At 37.7% G+C, this 22,375-nt stretch overlaps 1 protein-coding gene across 1 annotated transcript in view; it reads right to left on the bottom strand.

The window, feature by feature from the left end:
* ZBTB20 (zinc finger and BTB domain containing 20) overlaps positions 1-20,169 on the bottom strand; it is a 60,784-nt gene extending 40,615 nt beyond the window's left edge. Inside the window, exons 1-2 of the mRNA XM_036744308.1 lie at positions 20,064-20,169; positions 12,750-12,937 (exon numbers count right to left, since the gene is read on the bottom strand). The gene's annotated coding sequence lies outside the window, so the exon portion shown is untranslated. The remainder of the gene's footprint in view (positions 1-12,749; positions 12,938-20,063) is intronic.
* Between the last annotated feature and the right edge of the window lie 2,206 nt (positions 20,170-22,375).

Here is a 22,375-nt window from a genome sequence, read left to right as displayed (position 1 = left end):
TTTAGAAAAGATTGGTGCACAAATCCATATACACATATGTATACATATACATATATATACACATATGCATACACGTATAAATATACAATTATGTAGGCAGGTCCATATATAGTCAAACTATTGATTTGTTAAGCCAAAGATAAAAATCAGTACCAAATTATTAGAAAAGATAAAGATGAAAAAGAAGAAATAACATGCAATTAAAACAGCTCCAGTTTCTGAACCTGACCTGTTTTTAATATTTGTTAAAATGCATGAAGAAACTTTTGTTGACTTGAGATAGGAATCACTATTTCCTATGGAAGTTAAACTGATGTAAAGCAACTTTACTGTCATAAAGAAGGTCAAAAGAGCCTTGAGAAACCACCTCAGCAAGTTAAAAACAAAACACTTGATCTCTTTGCCAAGCAGAGAGATATGACAACCCAAGGCAATAGCTGCTTACAATATAAAAGTATTTTCAAAATATTACGTAGGAGGATGATAGAAAATTAAGAACAATATCACCTCATGAAACAGAAAGAAGCACAAGGGGAGAAAACAACAATACGGAAATCTTGGTGTGAGACCTAATTATGCCAGACCACCCTAACAGCATTTAAAGATGAAACTGGAAGGACAACAAACAGATGAGACATGGAAGGGGTCTGTCAACATTTCTATAACAAACTAATTTCTACATCAGCAACAGCAAAGTCTCTGCATTTGGATTCTAACATGTGCTACATGAGGAAGCAGAAATGGCACTAGAGAAAACAAAGATAGGAAATTATGTTTGCAGATGCTGATTGCATCAAATCATGGAAAATTACAGAGCCTTGTAAATGAGATTCACAAACAATCAAAAGCATTTGGTTTAATAATCCAAACAGTAAAAACCAAGTGGATGAAGAATTCCTGTTTTCAAGAGTATGATACGCATGGACAGACTATTGAACTGGTCTATCAAAATACATATCTTGGACAAACACTGCAGAGAAACTATAAGCTGAGGTCCAAACTGAACTGATAGAAAAGAGCTGACTGTATTGTCAGTGGAAAATTGCTCAACAGTTTCATGCCATGCTCTCTCTAAAAAAAAATTCCATTTTTCTAACAACAGTATTTGTCCAGTCATGCTATATGGTCACAAATCATGGAACATCATTATCTGCAAATAATAAAAATTACATGGCTTCCAAAAGGCAGAGAGACATATGGTAGATGTGTTTGCCAAAAGAAATTGCATACAAATTATTATCAAAGAGATATATGACTGAAAGAGAAGGTGGGCTGGTCATGTAGTGAGAATGAGGAATAACAGTCAGGCCACATGCTACTATAGTACTCATGTGATTTGAAGATATCTACAGGATAGGTCCCTGGATAGTGCACCAGGTAGACACTCTGTGGAGGATGTAGGTAAGGACGTGGATAAGACCTGAACAGGTTGAGAAGGCATAGATGAGTTAAGATCTGTACCACTGCAGGGAATATCCACAGGGACCAACAAGATGATAGGTCCACTGAAGTAGTAAGACAAATTACACGGGTATACGTTATGTATGATTAAAATTTGTGATGCTTTAAAAATGGAGAATAACAGATTTCCCTGGAGAAGAAGTTTATATCTCTTTGGTTGGGAAGAGACAACCATGTTAGTAAGTTGAATAGCACTGAAGTTTACTGTTAGATCCCATTAGTAATAGTGCTCAGAAGCCAATGGTTCTCCCTCCCCCTCTTCCCACAAATAATTCTGATTTCAACTGCCATCTGTCATTTCTGTACTGAAGGTGAATGGCTAGTACACAGTCCACTGATGCACGATTTAAAATTTAGATCCTTTGACTGAATGCAAACTTCACAGAACAAATCCCCTTAATAAAAGGATTTGTTTTGTAAAACTTGGACTCAGTCAAAAGGCTGCATTCAAGGACCTAGAAGGCTACAGGTTCTCCATCCCTGAGTCATTACACAAATATAATTACTTAAATGGTAATTTTGCCAGTACAAGCTTGGCCAATGTATCTCTGACATTTATGGGTTCAATCAGAAAGGTTTCTAGCTTTTGGAGGTGGGAGAAATTTTAATTTATTATGGAGATTTCCCATCCACCTTGGTCTTTACTTTGATACTATGAAACTTTGAAGGTCCTCTAATCTCACTGATGTGTACTCCTACAAGGAGTAGGATCATTCATCATCCATGAATATCATCCATGCCTGCTCATCTTGGCCATAAATCCTCCATAGAGCATATACCCAATGTGCAGGGTCCCTCATTCCAGTTTTCTTGAGGTTGTGTGTATAACAATGGAGCATATAAGCTGAACAAGTTATACTTTGTTCTTGATACATGGCTGGCCCATCTTTTTCTCCTGGTTACATAATTCTCTGATAACATGCTTAATGAATAAATATTTTTTGGTAATGTGTTTATTCACACTCACCACTGCCCTTTAGATGACCATCAACTTTAATTCTTCAGAGATGGTAGAGGCTTCAATCAATTTTAATCAATTAAAAAAGCATTATTAAGCATCTAATGTGTGCCAGTATAGTATTAGGAATTGGGCATACAAAGACAGAAACAAAACAGTCTTTGCCCTCAAGGCGCTTATATTCTTTCAGGGACAGATGCACACATGCTGACTGAAGTAAATTAAAATATATACAAAATAAACATACCATAATTTTTGGAGAAGGCATTAGAATCTAGGGGGATCAGGAAAGGCCTTTTGAGCTGAGTTTTGTTGGAAGCTAGAGAGATTCTAAGAGATGGAGAAGAAGAAGAAAGGCAATCTATGCATGGCTTGACAGCCTGGAGATGAAATGCCACATATGAAGAACAGCAAGAATGCTACATTAGAGCATGGCAGAGAGCTTGAAAGTGAGTAATATCTGAAAAGATAAGCAGGGGTCATATTGTGAAGGGCTTTAAATGCTAAACAGTAGACTCTGTAATGCTGTCTTGATGCCATAGGCACAGGAGCTAGCACAGTGGCATCCTACCATATCTAGAGGGAATCCCTCTTCTATTTGGATTACGTTATAGGCATCCTCCATCAAAGCGGCCAGAATCTTTGGTTGGTATACATCTTCCTATTTTATACTGTTATTGGCATTAGAGGATCATTGAACAAAGTTGTGTTTGTTGTTATTTTTCTCAAGGAATCTCTTATGATTTTGGTATATATGGGAGATACCCAGTTGGAGGAGAGCTTTTAAAAAAAGGCAGTTTTCTTCCACCAAAACAAATGCTTTTTTGAAGTCAGCAACCAGCATAGTAACATCTTACTACACCTTTCAGTCAGCTATATGAAGACTGGTCTGCTAAGGGACACCATTGGTAAAATACTCTCTGTTCTATTCTCAAACCTACATCAAGGATGTCCTTAACCATATGTAGATTATTCTCATAAAATTCTAGAGTGGAGAAAGTAGATAATAAAGGCTGGTGGTTATTGACATTCTGTGGATTGCTTTTTTTGAGTAATAATAGGGTCTGAGTGCCCTGGTCTAGACTGATGAAATCACTTGTCTTATTAAATCCTAATGCTTGCTGATCATCATTTGTTATTCCCCAATGTGATTCCTTTATTCCAGCCACGTCAGTCTACTTGGCTTCCACCCCAACACATCTCACTTATGACTGTTTTCCTCATGCTGCTCTCTTTACCTTCTCTCTCTTACTCTCCATCAACGCAAATCACGTGTTCTTCAAGTCCCAGATCCAAGGCTTCTTCAGGAAGCCTTTTTTCACTAACTCCCTCCCATAGGGATCACTTGCTTACTTCTCTGTTCTTTGACCCACTGGACTTTGCACTTGCTTTTATTCTCTGGGTCTTCTCATCTGATCAGCAAGCTTCTTGTTATTGAGACAGTCTTTCCTACTTCTTTGGTCTCTTTCATACTGTTTAGGGAATGTTTAATACATGTTTTCAGAGTGAATGGTTTCAGCCCTGCACCTTTACCTTAGAAATGCCATTGCCATCATAAGCTAAGAAATAGTAAGTAAACACTGTAAAGACCATTAGAGGAAATGATGATTAAGGAGACAGTAAAAAAGCAGAAAGGAAACAACTTGCTGGTGAAGTATCAGTGTATTAATAATGGCGACTTATATGGGAGAGATTTGTGGATGGGACCTTCTTGGAAATTGGTAGAAAGAAGGACCACATTAAAAAAATCTACAAGTATGTTCTTTATTCTACCTAGAAAATATTGCCTTGAGGGCACTAGTAGATGTATGTGTGTGTGTGGAGGATTATTTAAATTTGGTTGTGGAAATCACTGACAGATATGGAGGAGCGCTAATTTTGTATAATGAAATTTGCCATGGGCAGAGGAAGCACATATGAAATTGTCACTAGCAGCTGCAGATAAGAATTAAAGATACACTATAGTAAGAGATAAAATGGCAAGATGAGGAATAGGACCCTAAAAATAGAGTTATCAACCATTACAAGAAGGAAATAATCATCACTACATGATTATAAATGTTAAGGGGAATAACTTAGGGTGGCTGCAGATAGAGTACCAGGGAATGATAAATCAACTTGAAAATGAGAGGTGGTTTTTTGGGGGTTTTGTAAGGAAAAAAAAAACAGACTAGTTAAATTCCAGGAGCATGTTGATGGCAGAGTCCAGGTACGAGTTGAGTTAGAAGTCTCTTCCAAACCTGAGATTCTATTGTGACATCTAGAGATGACTGTTCTTTTCTAGGCCCAGACTGTTTTCATTTTGACAATTCCGTAGGTGAGATTTGTGAAGTCCAACAACATCAGAGCTGCTCCTGTCTTTTCTAGTTTTTACTAAATACATGATGGGCAAGAGCACCTATAAAATGCTGAAATTCCCATTACTGTTTATTTGGTCATTTTTTTAAAAAATGCGAAAAGCAAAGTGTCTCTTAAGAAGATTTGTATTGGCCATAGCTGGTAAAACCATCATGGTGGGAAAGTATAATCAAATATAAACTGTTTCAACACTTAGCTGAGCCAAGGCTTGACAGTGCTAAGAAGAAAGTCACTCTAGCTCACTGTGTGACAGACAGGCATCGGTGAAGGACGTGACTTGGAAGAAGCCACCAAATAACAGCAATCAGTTTAATCAGGATACTATAAGAAGAGGACAAGTTTTATGTCAAGAGGGAGATTGTGACAAGCTTAAAAGAAATGTAGTTTTAAAATAATTATGTTCTCAGAGGTAGCTATGTAGCACAGTGGACAGAGCAGCTGGGCTTGGATTCAGGGACGCCTGAGTTCAAATCCAGCCTCAGATACTTACTAGCTATGTGACCCTGGGAAAGTCACTTATCTTCTGTCTCAGTTTCCTCAACTGTAAAATAGGGATAATAACAGCAATGACTTCTCAAGTTTGTTGTGAGGATCAGAGGAGATAATATTTGTAAAGTGCTTATTAGCACAGTGCCTGGCACATAGTAGGTACTATACAAATGCTTATTTCCCTCTTCCTTCTTTGTCACCTCCTATCTCCTTCCCCACAAATGGATATGATGAGAATGAATGGAGAATAATAAAATATGGAGAATGCTCAAAAGAAAGATACTTTGTTGGGGCTTCTGAAATGACATTATAATTATTTATTGAACACCTACTACGTGCAAAGCACTAGGCAATGTGTAGAAATTCCTAAATGAGGAAATATAATGAAAAAATTACAAATAGGGAGAAAATCAGTTTTAAAGAAGTGAAACTACAAGAAGGGGATATAAAGCCAAAATGTTTAATTATACAGTAAGGAAAACTTTAGTTAACTACCAGAGGCAAAAAGCCAAATACATGATTCTTTATGTGTAGCAGAATAATAGCTATATGAGACTCTTGGGGGTGGGGAGCAGTTTGATCACAGAGGTATGCTATGGAAGGTTCTATAATGGTTTCTTTGCAATGGCCATAATGTGAAGAGGAAAAGGAAATACCTGCCATCAAGTAGCTTATGCCATTCTAGTTTGGTTACAATAAATTAGTGTGAACCCCAAGTGTTTTTCAGAATTGTCCAACTTGTCCTGAATTCCATAAATAAACTCTTTTAGAGGATGCTGTTTTTTGCCATGTCTCTATTACAGTACTTCACAGATGGACCATTTTTGTCCTTCCAAAGTCTAAGAATAACTCTTTCAGCTATCAAGACATACCAAAATCCAGTTCAGCTGTTCCTTTGGGATTCCAGTTAGTTTAGACACATCTGCTGAGATACATGCATTTGAATCCAAATGAAGCTTTTGTTTGATTATACATTTGAACATTTATAAGTTTTTTTTTTGCCAAAAACCTTATTTTTTTTGGCATCCTCCAAACATAGATCTATAGTTGTAAATACTGTCTTTGAACACCTCCAGCACAAAACTCAACCTATTCATGTGAGCAGGTGCTTGGAAAGGTTATGGAAGATTTTCTACCGAATCAGCCTTATAGTTCGACTTTTTCAACACACACAATCAAACCTGCCAAAAAGGCCTTCAAACTTGCTTGAGCAGTTTTCACTCATATAGAAATATATTTGCACATGCAGACAGCCCAAGTAAAAGCAAATCAAAATCTGTATGCCCTGTGAGAGTGAAGTCTCTTTCTTAAATATTAAATACCATATGTAATAAAACCTAACAAAAAGTGAAATGTGCCAAGGGATATTTTAAAGATACAGGTATAATAGAGTTTCAAATTCTTGATTTGTTTCTAACCCTCTCCCTTTCCCCCAAAGGCTCATACTTAAGCCTTTTAGTGAAGGCTTATTTCTTTTAGTGAAATCATTCTGTATACTCTGGCATATATATTCTCAGTCACGATGCAATTCTATTGTGTACTTTTACCAATTTCTTTTACTTGTAAACATTTTTTCATGTAGTTATTCCAAATCATATTTTTTTCCAACATGAATGAGATTCACTTACAGTCATCCCACCAAGAGGCAAAACTACAGGAGAAAAGACTGGTTTTCTAAAGTCTATTCTTTTTCTAAAGTTTATTGGAGGAGTCCTCTACTTACCTGATTCTCATCAACTTTTTTTGTTTTTTAAGTTGTACTGGAATATAGACACAGTATTCCCTGAACTTGAAGATGCACTATACAACCAAATCACTTCTGCAGTGGACATACCCAACACTCATATGGAAATTTCTTTAGGGTAGGTCTTATGACTCTAGACCATATGTTATAGGGTGGTCAGAAACCTGTATATACACCCACTCATCAGATTGCCTGGTTTTTTAATTCAGAGAATAAGGGGGCTTATTTACAGAAGTGAATCATTTCCTTCAAAATATCCTTTAGCCTATTTACATGCTTGCATATTCCTTCCATTTTGTTTTTCCCTACTGCTTTACCAAGGGAATTAATTATCTAGAGGAATAGGAACATACAGTAAGTACATCTGAGATACAGGATGAGACACAGTATGTCATCTATTAGGCCTGGCTAAGACCAGCAGCTGATGCTAAATGGTAAGGAACATGCACCAAATGTTTTTTAATCACAAAGTTAGTAATTAATTGCTCTTTAAAATACATTTTATGCTTCTTTCTGTCTGTGTACATGAAATGCACATTTAGTGCATGCCAAAAATTAAAGCATTATGGTTTAAATGTGACTGGCACGGAAGTCCAGAAATCAGAGTTAATGTTCCCGCAGCAACTTTAATTCTGTCCGTGGGCACACACAGTCAGTGCAGCAGTCTTTCACTTTGTGATAGTAAATATATCCATGTTGTTTTGGGGGTTAAGCAAAAGGCTCAGACCCTCAATTAGTTGAGAGAGAGATAGAAACAGAGAGAAAGACAGAGAGGGGAAAGGAGAGAGAGACACATAGGGAGACACAGAGAAACAAAGACAAAGACAGAGAGAGAAAGGGAAAGACCCAGAGGGAATGGGAGAGAGAGAAACAGAGAAGGAGGGAGGGGGAGGGGAAGGGGAAAGAGAGAGAGAGAGAGAGAGAGAGAGAGAGAGAGAGAGAGAGAGAGAGAGAGAGAGAGAAAGAGACAGTTTTTCTCCATATACACTGTAAGAAATAATGTTCTTATGCCTAGTGTTGTGTAATCCTAGAATGAAAGACTCTGCTGTGATGCAGACACTCAAGGGGACAGTTACTGTTGCTGTGGGAACCCAAACTTTGCATTTCCTGACTTTTGTGTAATTAAAATGTCAGCCTTAATGTGGCATTAATGGAGTTTGCCATTAAAAAAAAATCTTCTTTGTTTTCTTCTCCAAAAAAATGCTTTAAAAAGTTCAAAATGAGCAAAGTACTAAAAATTTTAAACACAGGGAATGGATTAGTGAGGCAGAAGGACTGACTGTGGGGGGGTGGAGGGGAGGTTGGCTGGTGGACACCAATGGGGAAAGAGAGAAAACCAAGAGCTTACCATAATCTTCTCTACAGCATAAAGCTACAGTGAAATCATAGTATCTCCAGAGCTAAAGTTAAACCCACCTACACAACAGTTTGTTAATGTGTAAAGGTTAAATTAAAAATAAAAAAACAAAAAAATGCTAATGTGCAAGGACAAAGAAATGAGAAAGTCTGATGTGGACAGAGTAAAATACCGGAAAGGAACTCAACTGTGTAGATATAGCAGTGTGTTATAGTACAGCAGAGGATATAATTTGTCTGAGGGACTCTACCAACCAGGGTATCTCAGAGGAGCAAAGGAAAGAAGAATCTGCTCTTCTTGTCCATATTCCTGTTTGAAAGTTGTGAGAAAAATTTGGGGCTATTTCTGTCATAGATGCATATTTCTATAGTTTGTATAAACTTGACAAAGAAACAAGGAGGCCTTCTCAAACAGCAAGCGTCATCTGCTTAATAATGTTCTGGGTTTAATAGCTCTGTTGAAACATTTAACGACAGCACCAACCCAGCTCAGGTTCTCCATTTCGAGTTTAAAACTGCTCAGTCCCAAACATCTGTGGTTTTCTTACCCTGTGTGTTCCAAAAGCACATCATTGCACTGTGCGTTATTATCATTTGAATTTGTTTATACAGTTTAGTTTTTGAAATGTGTGAGCAGAAGGCAAGTTTAGATGCAGTTCAGGGAGCTTACTGCAGGACAAATACATTAGTAAGTGCGTTTAAAACTGGTAAAAATTTCAGAAGAGAAATTAACTTTATCATTTAAGAAAAGGACTCCTCAATGACATTTCTTTTCATTTTTGTTTTTTACTTCTGAATATTACTGGGATTTCTGCAGAATTTAGAATGGTTTAGTGGGCTAAATGACTGGCTGAGAATTTGGGAGCTCAGATTTGTCATCTTATTGATGCAATAATAATGTTTTGACCACTATATAGAAAAAAAATATGCTTTTAATCAATAGGTCTTGTGCTTTGGGTTACTTTCCAGTTGAGGTGAAGGGTTTGGAGTAATCTACTCACATTTTCATACCTAACCCTCTTGGTGATCAAAAGCAAGACAGGGGGTGCAATCTGGAGCATGGTACAGAGAGAAGAAACTGGACTCTCCCAGATAAAACCAATAAATTGACTCATTAGTCTGGTCCTAAGTCACCCATCAAGCTGGGTGTCAATTTTCTCAGTTTTTTCATCTGTAAATTGGGAAGAATGATACTGACTGACAGGAAAAGGATATTATAAGGAACGACTAAGAATAATATTGTCAAGCACATGACAAATAGAAAGGTGCTATAAAGATTCAGTAACCTGTGAATGCTCAGAACACCGCACCCTAGTGAATGTTCCTGAAGTTAAGGAGACTAACATGTCAAGGGCACTATTTTTAAATGCCCCAAATTTGTTAGTTAAAAATGGGAACTGAAGCCTTTACCTTAAAGAAATTAAGATTTTGAATTGACCTATGGCAAGAATAAGATTCGAGAAGAAAAATAAAACTCTTGAATATAAGTAGTCCATCCAAAAACTTTAACTACTTAAAATAAACCTCTCTTCCCTCCTGCCTCAGAAAATCTTCAAATGGATAGATTTCTGTGAATCTTCCCAAAACAATTTTCAGTTTGATTTTGAGTCTCAAAGCAGGACAAACTAGGACCTAAATATATTTTTCTAGAGAAAACTAAAACCAAACAAAATAGCAGGTTGGAACAGAGGAATAGAATCTATCGTGAAAATAAACAAACACAAAAAAAAAACCCTATGAAGAGATGGAGATTCTTCTTTGTCCCCTCTTCTTCACCCTCTGCTGTTGTCAGACATCCTATTAGGCAGAAATCCACTAGCATCTTTCGAATTAGTGGGGTACTGTTGTATCGGGAACACCATGTTCACATCATTCCAGCTGATAAAGAGAAGCTTCTTTGTGCATATTTTAGGATAATGGCAAGCGTGGCAGTTAAAAAAGATTTATATGGTAAAGTACAATATTAAATAATGTAAGTGAATTTCTGTTTATCAAAACAATTAATTTTTCTTGAGGCAGGTCTGCGTTAAAACTACTATATGTTATTGTTCCCTTAAGATTATGGAACGGAGCCAAGTCATGAAGTTCAATGTGGGAAAGCTCTGCCACCTTCCTAGGAGATAAGAAGAGTATGTACACATGTCCATGGGCACAATGCCATGTTGTTTTCTATTCTTTACTGTAATTACTACAAGAATGGAAACAGGCAAAAGGAGTTGTCCTTTCTAGTATGGTGGATCACAAAACAATATCCATGCCTCTAGACTCCTAAAGACAGCTAGATGGCACAGTGGATATAGCACCTGAACATGGAGTCAGGAAGACCTGAGTTCAAATCTGGCTTCAGACACTTACTAGCTATGTGACCCTGCCTCACTTTCCTGTAAAATGGGGGATCATAATAACATCTACTTCCTAGGGAGTTACTGAGGCAGCTAGGTGGCATAGCAGATAGAGTGCCAGGCCTGGAATCAGGAAGACTAATCTCCCTGAGTTCAAATATGGCCTCAGACACTAGCTATATAAACCTGGGCAAGTAACTTAACCCTGTTTGCATCAGTTTCCTCATTGTAAAATAAGATGGAGAAGGAAATACCAAACCACTTCAGTACCTGCTAAGAAAACCCAAAATGGGGTCACAAAGAGTCAGACACGACTGAAATGACTGAACAACAATAACCTAGAGTTACTGATGAGGAGCAAAAGAAATAAAATTTATAAAGCACTTAACAGAGCTTAGCTCATAGCAAGTACTTAATAAATGCTTATCCCTTTCCCTTCCCCTCTTCCCATAGGTATCTCTACAGAGAAGCCAGCTGACCCCAGACTTCAAAGAAGGTACAGATTTGAATATCAGGTTCCCTCTCCTTTTCGCACTATTTTCCAGTATCACTTCGTGAGAGCACTTCTGATAGAGAGGTGACAAACTCAGGGTGCGTATTGAGACATGTATTTTTGGACCTGGCTAGTGAGATAATCTGACTTTCTTGATTATGCATATTTGTTACAAGGGGGTTGTTTATCTTTCTTTTTTAATGGGAGGGAGAGAAATAAGGTGGATTAGCTGAAAAAAAAAAATAAAGTTAAAAAAAAGTTGGTAAGTGTCCTCAGCCAAGGCAAGATGATTACAAGCTTCTTTCACCAAATCTTTGCCTGTTAGTTTTACCCTCTACCCAGAGGGGCTGGATGAATAGGTAAGGAAGATGTTAAATTCATCTAACTTTTGGCTTCTTTGTGGAGGTCTCTTGCATAGTTTTACATCTGTACTGTTATGGAACCGATGAGAGATTTTGGAATCTCATTTTCTCACTAACACTTTGATCTTTGTGAATGAGATTAACGCCATCCTTGTTTGAAAATAAGGCTTTCTTATTTTATTGACTGGGAGGTGTATCTGCCACTTCTTTCCTTGTTATTAATACTCTTTAAACACACAGATCCAAGAGCTCTATCTTGAAACTGAAAAGAATTTTCTTTGGGACCAAACCCTAAAGACATTCTACACTGCCTCCTTTCCATTGTCTTACATATTTGTTTCTCCTTTCAGGCACTGGGTAAGGCTCCAGAAAATAAAAGAAAAAAAATCTCCTAAACATGATTTATCAACTTTCTTAAAATAGAATTTGGAGAAGTGGCTCCCAGATCAGTGGGAAGACAGCAAAAATAAACAGCAATGAAGTGATTTCAATAGGGAAGAGCTCATTAGGCTGCCCACTTCCAAATTTAGCCCTCAGGCATTTTTTTTAATTAAAAAATATTTTTAACCTGAAATCTTATTGGCTTAAGTGCAGTCTGGGTGGTTTCTGAATTCTTGGAAACCATTTCCTTTTCTTCTGTTAAATTTATGCTATCTTTTAACCACTTCAAAATCAATTAAAAACTTTAAAGGGAAAAATTTAGACAAACAATATGGGATTCCAATAACCAATGTGCATCTGAGATGTTTCATACACTTCCAAAATGGAAGTATCCTTGGGTCTTACTAGACTTCTGAGGTTTGCAAAGCATTGTTCGATTTGTCAATGAGGGAAATAGGGTTTTCTAGTGTACAGGGACACTAGAAATGAATAACTAAAAAGTAAAAGCACAACTTATTTTCCAAGTTGACAGGCTGAAAGTAACTGTAGTTTTTTCACTTAAACAACCCTCTATGATCAATGATGTAATCACCCTATATGTATATAATCTATATATATAGATATAGATATAGATATAGATATATATAGGGTGATACTTTAAATGTCAGTGGAGACTTCAAGTCAAAATGGTGGGAGGGAAAACCTTAGTCACAAATGGAAATAGTCTGCTGCAGTCCAGTAAGTCAGAAGAAATACACTGATCTAAGTACCACATAAGATACTGTCACTGAATTGGTGTACTCACAATCAGATGACCCGGTGTGAGCGTGTGAGTTTGTCAGTGAATGTGTTGAGTGGATGAGGGCTGAGTCTGGAGACGGAACAGCTTCAAAGTTCAGGCAGGGAAGGCCTGGCTTGGCGCTGCATCCACTCGGCTGAGTAATCTCATTCTCCTCAGATGCCTTCTGGTTTTCAGCTGTCTTGGGTTTCTTCCTGAAAATAAACAAAGGGCCCTTTGAAGGAACTGACTGCATATTTGGGAAAAGGCATTTTTAGAATCTGTTAAAGATAACTTGATTTTTTTTTTCTGAAGGGGATGGGGGGGTGGGGGGAAAGAGACAGGAGGTCCTGTATGTCCCTTGTTTTGAAACAAGCTGATCCTTGTTTTTTCCCCTCCAGTAATGGCCTAACTGGGAACACATTAAAGCATATGGGCCAAGCAAGCAGCTCCACATTTGGTCTCTGCTGACTGCATAAAAAAGACCCTGTCCCAGTACTTTAGACAACTTGAGCTACGTATGGCTGACATTATCCAAGAACACATCCTTTTTCATAATAGTTCTAACATGGTCTGGAAAAACACCAGTGAAGGTTTTTTACAGTTATAGCCATCTACCCAGCAATAGTCAGTGTGATTAAAAACATGCAAACTCCCCTTGTGAAACATAGCCTATGGATACTCAAATTATTTGTGGTATTGATTTTTAAAATTAAATACATGACTTGAAAGCAAATCCCCAGTCTTCAGGCCTCAAATGAAGCAGAGTATTTAGCAGCCACTCTGTGGTGAACTGGTGAAAAAGTAGGTAAATGAAGTAGGTGAAGGAACACCTTAACTCCCATCCCCCTTAAAGAATTTTTTTGGGTAATGTTCTATTTTCATGAGTGATTGGGGAGTTTAGGTGGGTTTTGTTTATTTAGATGACTGGAATATATTTGGAAAGTGTGAGGGAAGTTATAAGATAATTGTTATTCGACGTTAGGAGAAAGGAACTGAAAGAGCTCAGCTATAGGTCAGCTCAGCTCAGCTCAGCTCTCTCCTTCCCAACTTATAATCGAAACAACACACAAAAAGTCCTTTGTTACAGTCTTCCATGGATGGTGAGTAGAAGGAGTATTTATAGTTTCAAATTTGTTGTAACCAGATCAACCAAACATGTTGTTTCTATGAGTATGGGAATAAGTTGTTATAAGGAAATTATTTGTAATGATAATTACTGTGATGGGAATTTAAAATTCATATTCTAAAGCATTTATAATGTAGAGAAATCAAGACCTGGAATGATATGTTTCTGGTTCAACAGGTGGCAAAATTGAGCATGTTCAGAGAGAAGCTGGCAGAGATGGAATGGTAAATACCAGAATAAAAAGGAGGTGGGCAGATAGGCTTTTCGATGTAGAGGAAACCAGTACAGGTAAAACAAGTTGTTCTATTATATGATTTGAAAACACAGACTTTAAGAGAGAGGCTGTAACGAGAATCAATTGTAAAAGAAGTCATAGACTGAATTCTAATTAAGTCTCATTCCTATTCAAAAGCAGTTTCCCTACTCCGACTGGTTGCTCTGTTTGAAGCAGGAAAGGGCATTTTGTCAGGGAGGTACCAGAGCTAACTACAATACGATAAGCAACATACACATTATATTTTTTACTTATATTTAGTATCTGAAGCCTAAGCAAACTATTTTATTAGAAAGATAAATATGTTCATTTCCACTGTACACAGACCAAATCCATCCTGATTTCAGATCCTAGTTCTAGATCTGAAAGGGACCTTAGAGTCCACCTAATCCAACCCTTTCATTTACCATTTGGGGAAATGGAGGCTGAAAGAGGCTAAGTGACTTGTCTAATGTCATTAAAGTAGTAAATGGCAGAGCTAGGATTCAAACTCAGGCTTTGAGACTCTTAAGTTTATGTGATTTGTGGAGAGAGAATAAAACCTTTCCTGAAACAAAGGCCTGATAAGCAAGATAAAACTTCACCTGCTTTGTAAAGTAAAAATTATTTTTTCCCTCCATATAAATGCCTTTACTTTCCTCCCCCCGCCTCCCCTGCATTGATAATGCTTCCTGCCAGATATCTTGCACCACAGACTTCCTTATGTTGTCACTGAAAAGCCTTGGTCTACTTTGGGGAATATTCGTAGCACAGGAATATTGGGATTATCTCTGGAAGACAAAATATAAACACTTTATTATCTGTTTCTTTTAGTTACCATTTCTTTTCACCTTGTTTCACACCTACCCTTCCACAATGGTACTAGTTTCCTTACTCTACTGCAAAAAGACTTTCCCTGAGAACAGTTCCCATCTGACCTCTTCCAATTTTTTTCTTTTGACCTCAATATTCTATATTTGAGACACATGAGAGTATCAAAGACATATCTGAAACAGCACAATTCAAAGGTCAGAAAGGCACAGGTGGGTCAATTAGACTCTATGAAATCTGTCAAATGACATGATGCCCAACTTACTTATAAAGCAAAAATGTCAACCTTACTTATATATATTTTTAAAATTGTAAAAATCTGGCAAATTGGAGGGCATGACAGCCAAAGTCTCATCAAACTGTTGCAGCTGCTAATTCTTCTTTGGAGCCTTTAGAGGGCAGCAGCATACAAGCTGACTACAAGAAGCATTTCAGAGAGACAAAATCTCCAGTAGAATATTCCTCCTGGTCACCATGCCAAAGGTTAGTTAGTTTGCCAAGCTCCCTGCTCTCCCTCCCCACCTTCTCTCTCTCTCTCTCTCTCTCTCTCTCTCTCTCTCTCTCTCTCTCGCTATCTCTCTCTCCTTCCCTCCTTCCTTCCTTCTTTTCTTCCTTCCTTCCTTCCTTCCTCCCTCTCATCATTTTCTTTCTTCCTCTCATCTCTTTCCTCTTTCTCTCCTTTCCTTGGTTTTCTTTGTCCCCCCCACCCCCCGCTTTTTCCTTTCTCTTTCACCATAAGTGTGTAAAAATTACACACCCTGACGAAGTTGCTGTTCAACTGGAAAGGGAAAACCCAAATGAAAAAGTTAAACAAGCCAACAACAACAAAAACCAACTAAGGGAAAAGGGAGAAAGGGCGGAGGGAGTGGTTTAAGAACAAGAAGAGGGCAGATGTTTCGTAAATATATGCAAAGCAAAACTGGGTGTACCCTGCACACATCCACAGACTACAGGCCAATCATTGTGCATTTCCTCCAACCACATTGGCTAAGCACTACATTTTAAAATATTTTTTTTAAAAAAATATATGGCTTCAGGCACCTGCCTTTCAACGGTCAGTCTGGACCAAATGTCCCCCAATGCCCAAACAGAACAAAACATTTTTCGTCTTCCCACTGCATACATTTCTGTTCTGAAAAAGAGGCTACTTCAAGGATTTGTTTTTAGGTGACTGGCAGCTGAGTAAGCTTGCAGGCCCCAAATGGATTTTAACTCTCTCCTGACAGGAACTGTTAAGTTTCTTGCTCAGACTTGGTAGTGGTTTAAGGCACTGCATGCTAGTGACTTTTTCTAAATCAGTCCCTGTTGTATGCACGTTAGAAATTATGCCCTAAGACTTCTGAAGAGATACTGGCTATTTAGAACGTAAAGTACACGGAAATCAGTCACATTTGTAACATTTTACGTATACATTTCACAGGCTTTTGCATATACTGTGCATATACAATGACGGCAATGCATTTTTGCCAACATATGGGAAATAAATATTTTATCTCTGTGAGCTCTTTTCACTCTCTAGGGTCTGCGAAGAGAAGTGTTCTTTTTCCCATGTGCTCTCTCCTGTGGGTTCCAACTCTTTCTCATACACATTAACCCATACTCAACTTATCAGACTAATTAGATGTGGAATATTCAGTCTAATTCTTCTGATCAGCCACCAAAGAGTAATTATTGGGTCACCAACAAATTAGATCCAATTAGACAAATTCATATCCAAGGTTTTGAGGATGGCAATCTCCCCTTCTCCCCCCCCCCCCCACCCCTAGACTGTCCATATTGATCTCTTTTTCAAGTTCATTTATTTTTGAGAATTTCTGGACCACCCTTAAGATAATTGGAGACATCCTGGGGTTGGTAGTACGTGAGATATACAAAACCAAGCTTGGGAATCCCTATCCTCGACACTTAAGATTTCAATTTAATTTTTAATTCAACAAACATTTGTTAATTGTCTCCAATATACAAAACACTCTGCTAGGTGCTGGGGGAGATATAAAAGTTACAAAAGACATGGTCTCTCCCTTTGTGGTATTTACAGTCTTGCATCATTCCAAAATATAATTGGTGAACCGCACTCAGCATTTTAACCTGAAGAAGATACAAAAGGGTTACTATTATAGTAGCAATAGAAACTATTCTGGGATAAGCATTTTTGTCTTCAACTCTTTACCATCTTTTTTATAACTCTCAATACTTCTGCTTTCTGTATTAGCCATGCCTACTGATATAGCAAAGGCAGCTCCCAAATTTGAGGGTCAGGAACTTTATAAATAGCCTGTTTGTAATACAGAAACCCTATCAAGCCCAAATGCAAAGGGCTGACCACCAAAATCAACTCTCAGTTTTGTTTTCTTAGTATTTGTCTTTAAAGATGAAATATAATGCTCTTACATCCATTTGACATTTTTTTTTGCCCACTGAAAATGACCTGACCCATAGATCTCACATAGCATTTAGTACTATTAACTCTAATACTATGCATTAATACATTCATTATATTAGAGTTACATGGATTGGTTTCTTATTTCACTGTAAGCTTACTGAGGGTAGAAACCATATCTTATTTGTCATCTTCCCTGGAATCCCATACAGTGTTCTATATATAGCTGGTGCTTAATAAATGTTTGTTGTATTGGACTACATATGAGTTTTATGCTCTCAGTCCTTTAAAAAAATTAAGAAAAAAATTTTGAAAGATAAGTTAATTTTATCCTATCTTTCTGGAAGATCACGATAAAACAGAACAGAATCAGAGCTCTTTATCTCCATACATCTACTTTGCTGTCCAGGAGTAGTAAAACCATAGAACACTCAACACACTGTATGTATGTCAACATGCAAGAGCTATTTACTTAAATATAGTTAGGTTCTACCGCTGCATCCCTCTGGGCAGAGGGAATAAAGACACTATGCCACAATTCTATCTTCTGAGTTAACTCGATTGCCTTCTCCCTGTTAATTATTTCCTATTTATCTTGTACGTAGCTTGGTTTGTGTATATTTGTTTGCAGGTTGCCTTCCCCATTAAATTGAAAGCTCCTTGGGGATAGGGACTGTCTTTTGCCTCTTTTTGTATCCCCAAGGCTTAGCACAGTGCCTGACACATAGTAGGCTCTTAATAAATGTGGATTAAGCGATTGATAGTACAGACAGGGTTTCTAATCAGCAGACGGAGTTGGAACTCATGAAGTGCCCCTGTCTCTCCCTATACCTCTCGTGTGGCCCCCAAACCAGCCTGTGTCCTAATGCACCTGCTACTTGAAGAGGCTTAGTCATGCCACAAAGGAAATCCAGAAAAAAAGCATCTCTTTTCTGGGCAAGTAATCAAGTACTCTTAGTCCTTTTTACCCTTAAGAATGAAATAAAGTGTTTTACTAAAAAGCTACCTGGGAATGGCATGCAGAAACCCCATCTCTGATCTTCTGCCATCTTCTTATTTGTCAATTCTCTAAACTCATCAGCACTTTGAGGAATTCTAGCAAGAGAATTTGGGAATTCCTTCTCTCCTTTAGGAGGTCATGATTTGCCTAAATTGATTATCAGAGATCCATGCATTCCTCAGTTAGCAAAGATTATTTCTCAGGTGATATGAAGTGTTAAAGATACAAAATAACTTGCTTATCCCCCCTGAGTTTGTATTCCAAAGAGTCTTCAATTACAGGAAGAGAAAATTATGTAGAATGCTACCTGCCTCATACCATGTAGTAAAATTTTAAAAATGACAACAACTGAGTTTTTCTGAAATTGCTAATTATGTTGGTCTGCATGCATAGCTTTTAAATAATTCAAGCTTCTGGCTTTTCTAGAAAAAAATCAGATATTCATCTGCTATTTTTAGCAATATTTAATGAATACTTTATATCAATCTTTCAGAGGCATTTTTTCCTGTAGGTATAGCATTCATATCCACTCTAATTTCATCATCCCTCCTGTGTAAGCATCAGAGAGACGGGAGAGATCTAAAATAATGAAACTGAGGTATTACAAAACGTATATGTATATATGTATGAGTATAGCTATTTATCTGGCAAGGGTAGCTTATTTCTCTCCAATCCATCGTACACTCAGCTGCCAAAGTGATTTTCCTTAAGCATAGATTGACCATGTTACTCTCCTACTCAATAAACTCCAGTGGCTCCCTATTGTGTCTATGATCAAATATAAATCCCGGTGCCAACCTATCTTTACAGACTCATCATATATGATTTTCCTTTCCACGATCAAACTGGCCTTCTCTCTTTCTTGCAGATGACACTTCTCTCATCTTTGTGTCTTTCCACTGGCCATTACCCATTCCATGCATGGTAAGCACGCCCTCCTTACCTCTACCTCATGGTACTTCTCATTTCCTTTAAGATGCTGCTCAAGCACAAGCTTCTACATAAAGCCTTTCCTGAGTCCCTCAACTACTAGTAGTGCCTTCCCTCCCAAATACCATGGAGTTAAAACCACCTTGTATTTATTACATGCACATATGTACATATTATATTCATATACATGCATGTGGTCTTCTCTACGCTGAAGGCAGAGATTATTTGATTTTTTTTCTTTATATCGCCAGCACTTAGCACAGTGCCTAGCACGCAGTAGGTGCTTAATAAATGCTCACTGTTTGACTGAACCCTGGACTTGAATGCAGAGAGATCTGGCTTGAGCAGTAAAGAACCCCAAAGAGTCTCCAAACAGAAGAGTTGCATAGGTTTAGCAAAGGGAATGAAGATCCCACTCAGATAATCATGTTAAAACACAAAGCAGGGCACTCATATTTGACTAGGATGGTGTGAAATGACAAGATGCTTTGAGACCTGAGAAGAGCCCCCAGACCTGTGAGGTGTCCAGAGTTCCAACCTCAACAGTACCACATTGCCGTATAAAGCCTAGACATCAGAGTAGGAGGATGTGCAACCACATGAGATGCACCTCACAGGGCCTAGCAACAACAATAGCAACAAAACTGAGAGACTGGGGGCCCAAGTTCAGATGCCTTTAAACAAAAATTATACCCCAGGGAAATAGCAATCTGAAATTGTATCTGTGTTTACAATTGCAGTGGCTATTTCTTTCCTTTTAAAAACACACACACACACACACACACACACACCTTTCATATAAGGCAGAAGGTACTCACAGTAGTTTTCAGATAAATGGCGTTACTCTTCAGGTAAATCACTCCAAGGCTGGGGCCTAGTGCAGATGTTCATTGGGGCAGGGAATAGAAAGCGGCTGCATCTGTACTGGGAAAAATAATAAGGATATGGTTAGGAGGCTTGTTGTCCACTTCTATATCAGCAAGTAGTCAGGAGGGAAAAAAGATGGTAAAATGGAGAATCATGTCTTCCAGATTTCATTTTCAAATTTTCTTTTCAAACTATCCATATGGCATAAGAGGTCATTAACAATATCTCGTTACTATAACAATTGGCCTCCAGGCCAATATATTAGATAAGTGAAGAGTGAAAATAGTAAAAAATCTACTACTTATCTGAGAGATATCAGTAATCTTCAAAATAGCCATAAACACACTGTTCAACTCTTGAAGGTACCTCTCTATAGTGACCAAATCAGGCCAGAGAGAGGGTGTGATTCAATGGTCCAAAAGGAATGTAGGCTATCCAAGAAAAAAATTGGGCTTTATTTCAAGCCTCTCTCCCCAACAATAAATATAACTCAGCCATAATCTTAAGCAAATGAATTAATCGTAGTAGGTACTTAATAAATGTTTATTGATTGATCGATAATGAAAAAAAATGAAAAAAAGAGTTTTTGGCATGGAAAAGTAAACTCTGCTTCACAAGTTTCTAGCACTAGCATAATTGGTGATTTTAAAATAAAAAAGAAGATTGTATCAGGTCCTCAATACATTTGGAAGATAATGATTCTAGTAAGAATCAAGGAATTTCTCAAGCCTTTGAGGAACTGCTGGCTCAGGCCTGAAATTCTCAATAAAATTCTCTCTCTCTTAAAGAAGGCACAGAGCCCCCAGAAAAACTTCTATTACATAGACCTGTGGCAAGACTCTTTAAAAATGAAAATTATTCCATATTCAGATTCTACATCTTATACTTATGGAGGTTGTCTGCAATCTGGTTAACTCATCATCATTACCTCTCTTACCACTCAACTCTTCTTCCTTCTCTGAACTCTCATACATTTTCATGTTACCAACTGCTTTGAAAAAACTTCAGGTAACTACTCACAATGAATTCCAGCTTTCTCCTTCTCCCCCAGACCAATCTTCTTCCCCTAACCACACTAAAGAAGGTATGTCCAGTGAAACTGTGTCCCCTCCTTACCTTCCATGAAAGGACAGTAAAACACTCCCTTGAAATAAAGTATTCACCAAGCGAGAAAAATCAATCTTTCCAGAGCGAACAAGGGTTCTGTACTAAAAGAGTTCATTTACCATTCCCAGGTGAACACTGTGAGTCACCAGAAAAGAAGACCTAGAACTATTAATAGAAGACTCAAGGCTTCATGGGTAGAACTTTGCTACTCACATTTTAAAATTTTTAAAAAACAGTAATATTCCTGCAACCACATAAACATGCAAACGAGATTCAAAAGTCCTTCATTGTTCTTGCTAATCCTGTCACATGGCTTTGACAGGCTATCAACAGTACATCATAAAATCAGAACTTCTTTTTTTTTTTCTCCTGGCAGCTACATTAATAAAGAAAATTATCGATCGATATGTCCAATATATTCAGATGAAAACCAAAAGGAAGCATATAAATCCACTGCATAATTAAATAAATGTAGATTTTAAAATATCTAAAATTCAATTTAAATCGTACATTTTATAATTACACTGAATGATGGCCTTCCCATCTTTTAATCAAGTCATTCTCTCTCTCAACCCTGCTTCCTGCTGTTATGATCTTCTTTTCCCCTTGCGCAAATGGTGACCTACCTCTTCTCAGTCCCATATTTCCCTTCCTGCCTCAGCCTTAGTACACACCTGAGGTGTATATTAATCAGAACTACTGCATGGTCTGTCATGTTTTATTGCTTAAAGTATGGTTACACTCTGAAAAGTGACTCTGTTGTAATGACTTCATGGGGTTTCTTATTTATTCTCTTTCAATGACTTCCATATCCAATGTGCTCAGTTTGTAAGTCAAAAGATAATTTTTTCTGGCTGCCAGCATCACAAATTCTCCCTGGAATCTGGAAATCCAGCTGTTTTTTTTCCTCTGTCTCTTACATCATCAGCAGTAATAAGGTATCTGCTATTGGAACACAGCTGGCAAGATTCTTGATGATGTCGGAGGCAAAACAGATTGTAGGTCATTTCTCCTGAAGCTTGTTTCATTGCGTAAATCTATGAAAATCTGTCTGTGAGGCCTACAGAAAGCAGGAAAGTCAAGTAACCCATCAACCATGTATAACTGGGGCAATCAGGGGGAGCCCTATTATGATCTCTTGGTCTGTTGTGCTTCC

Source organism: Trichosurus vulpecula, chromosome 2 (assembly GCF_011100635.1).
Source record: "Trichosurus vulpecula isolate mTriVul1 chromosome 2, mTriVul1.pri, whole genome shotgun sequence".
Taxonomy (NCBI): domain Eukaryota; kingdom Metazoa; phylum Chordata; class Mammalia; order Diprotodontia; family Phalangeridae; genus Trichosurus; species Trichosurus vulpecula.
The sequence above is the reverse complement of the archived record's forward strand: the minus strand, read 5'-3'. Positions and strand labels throughout refer to the sequence as shown.